The sequence below is a fragment of the Cryptomeria japonica genome, chromosome 8 (assembly GCF_030272615.1).
Source record: "Cryptomeria japonica chromosome 8, Sugi_1.0, whole genome shotgun sequence".
Taxonomy (NCBI): Eukaryota; Viridiplantae; Streptophyta; class Pinopsida; order Cupressales; family Cupressaceae; genus Cryptomeria; species Cryptomeria japonica.
Genome location: NC_081412.1, coordinates 82,213,299 through 82,216,747, shown reverse-complemented (window position 1 = coordinate 82,216,747; position 3,449 = coordinate 82,213,299).

Below are 3,449 nucleotides of genomic sequence, written 5' to 3'. Positions count from 1 at the left end.
GCTCGGGGAGACAAATGTGACAACAATGGGGTCTGACTCAAAAGTGGAAACTGGAGCTTGCATCATGGATGAAAAAAGAGATACATGGGGTAGAGCTATATGGGACTTATCTACTTGCAACAGTCCTTCCTCATCATATTCGTCATACTCTTGATCACCCTCCTGATCATCCTCAAGTTGATCAACATCAATAAGTTTTGTATCAAGATGCTCGTCTTCCAATTGTTCATCTTGTATTTCAAGTTCTTGTGTCTCATCACAGGGGCTTCACTGGCTAGGCAATATTATATCATGTGCATTCACATTGGGGGGTTTAATATCCAAAAAATGGGGGTGCAATATATTGCCTATTGGTGAAAATAGGAAGGTTTTTAATTCTGGCTGTCAAAAAATACAATATTTGGTGAAAATAGGGGGGATTTTAATTCGGGTTGTGAATTAAGAGGGGGTGACAAAAAATGAGTTTAGGGTAATATATTTTGAAAATAGGGGGATTATTTAGTATGTCATGAACGTACGTGCTATAACCTAGGTTCACTTAGTGAAGCCCCCATGTGTCTGATGAACATTAGAGGTCGATGGCCCTCCTTGGGCTTTTACTTTATTGGTTCCAATTGTGAACTTCAACTTGGGAGCCTTTGAAGGAGTGGAGGAGACTTGTGTGTTCTTTGTTTTGCTTTCTGATCTCTTTCCAATAGGTCAAGTTGTATCATCATCAAAGCCATAGGATAATGGTTTCAATGGGATTCCCTTACTCAAAAGCCATACATTAGTATTTGCTATAATACTTTAAAATATGTCCCTGATTGAGGTTGACTCCTTTTGTGACCATTGAATGAGGGGCAAGAGAGTTGATGAAATTTTCTTTTGAACATAAGTAAGGTCTGAGATATTACCATCTTCTTCTAGGTCACCTGGGATATCAACAAGATCAAACTTCCTAATTTGATCGACTTTTAGACGATAGTAATCAAGCTTGTTGATATCATGTTCAGTTCTGCAATCAACCCATACATCTTCAATACGATGGACGTGAACATAGGTCTTTTTCAACTTGTTCCACACTCCTCTATAGTAAAAGTCTCTTCATACCTTGAAGAACCTCATGGTCATTCTTCTCATCTCTTCCTCTTATCTTTGAAGATAGAAGTGATGCAATATTTGCTAATGGTCAAAGTAAACTTCAAACCTGTCTTGTGGGAACCTGATTGAGCCTCATGGACTACCACCATCTGACAAGCCAATTCCATCAGCATAACTTTATCTGATGGGTACCTTAGCAGCATAAATGGTTCACCATTGAAACACACTACTATGAGATACGTGAAAGTGGGGAACTACAATAACATGCATTTGTATTTATTTACAACCCGCCAAGCATGATCATATACTCTTCTACCATACAAATCCTTATTCAACATGCACATATTATATCCAAAGAAAGCATCATTAACTCTTAAAAAATATTTAAAATTGTCCTTCAACGTTGATTGTGAGTAGTACTCATGTAAAACAACTTGTCTTATGTCTCTTGTTGTAGACAATCATAGAAAATGCCTCATTGAAGTGGCAACGTACACCAAATAGAAGGTCTTGTACAACTTGAGAGTGGTTGGCACTTTGGTAAGTTGTTCACATATTGCATCACCGATTTGTTTACCCCAAAATATCCTCTCCTTTTTTGTCCGATGACATGGATATATTGATACATCCATTTATAATATATGTTAGAAGTGGGAAGCCCTTTGACCCTACTCAAGAGACATACTAAATCATTTACTTCTTCAATGAGATCACTTCTAGGAAAAGTCTTTGGCCATCTGGCAATTGTTGGCCTCAGGGTCTTCAACTAGTTATCATTCATGTTCCTCCCACATTTGTTAGAATTCTTGTCATAGTAGGATAGAGTTGATTGTATGGTGATGTTCGAGTAATTTTCAATATTAGGACTCTTAAAGATAGTGTCGAAGAAATCTTCATCCAGTCTGATCAACTTCTTACCAGTGGTGTCTTTAACACTCTTGCGAGCAGGATCAAAGTGACTTGCAGCTGCCATTGCAAATTCAGGGTCTTGAGTAGACATATGAAAAGTTGCAAATGAATGGATACCACTATTGACAACAAACTCCATTTTGCAATGTTAAGGAGGCTGCTCAATTCTTTTGAGAAATTTTGTTAGGTCAACATGACCTATCTTAGTGTCCTCGATCTGGTTTATATTTGATGAAACCGACGAAGGCAGGAAGATCGGATGTGGGTCTTGCTTCTTGAACTTCATTTCCTTCTTGCTAGGAGATGCCTTTGTCATTTGTACAATAACACTGTAGCATGGGGAAAAACTATTAGTATTGGAGAAGCGTAATCAACCAACCATTTTGTTCATTTTGAATTGAACAAGCTCTCGAATATGATACATTTGATGTCATTAGGGTTTCAAAAATCCTCATGGTATCATTATAATTCAAAAGTAATCGGACCCATGAACCCTTTTTGCATGTGTGCAATTCGTGTAATTCGGGCTCATAGGCCCTGTGTCGACTTGAGTTTCATCATCAGACTACTGCATGCAACATGTTAGTTTCACAAAATACAAACGAAATGCTACAGGAAATCCAAACTCAACCAATGAAACTACATGAAATTGATATTAAAATAAAAACCATATTATTTTTACCTTCATGATTTAAGTCTCATTGTGTCCTAACTCCACTGTTCCTGGTTGCAGATGATGTGCTCTCAGACAAGCACTGATAGCTTCTAAGATGGCATATGAAGAATGGGCTGATAACTGATAGTTAACTAATAGTATGATATGCAATTCTAAATGATTATGCTATTTGCTTCAAGATTAAAACTCATGGATGCATAAGTTTTCATAAATGGTTAACTTGAAAACTCACTTGAAGACTAACTTTTTCTCAACTCAAACTCCCACATTTATTGACTTTGAGAGGATAAGATGATGTGTCCTAGATCAACGATCATGATCAGCTCTGCAGATTTGGATGGTTGTGAGCAAAGGTAAAGGTTGAGAGAAAGGGGGAAGGAGAAGACAAGTGTCACTCATCTCACCTTTACTGGGTTGTTGAGTGAGGGAACCTAGGGATGGTTGGAGAAGATTTAGGCATTAGAGGACAAGTGGACTCAAGTCCTTCCCAAGATGTAGGGATGTTGGAGAGAATATAGAAGAAGGTTAAGAAATATGTGTACGTACACAATATTTCATTTATTTTGGAGGTTGAAGATAAGTGGCTAATAAATGATTTATTTATTTTAATTTTGTTGAATTAATTTAGCCACATGGTGGATGAGTTGGCAAAGGAAAGATGAAGTGGAGATGGAAGAATGAGTTGGAAATGAAATTAAATAATTAAAGAAATCATTTACTAATTTAGACTATAGGATAGAGGAATAACCATTAAATATTAGATATTTAATTGATTGAAGGA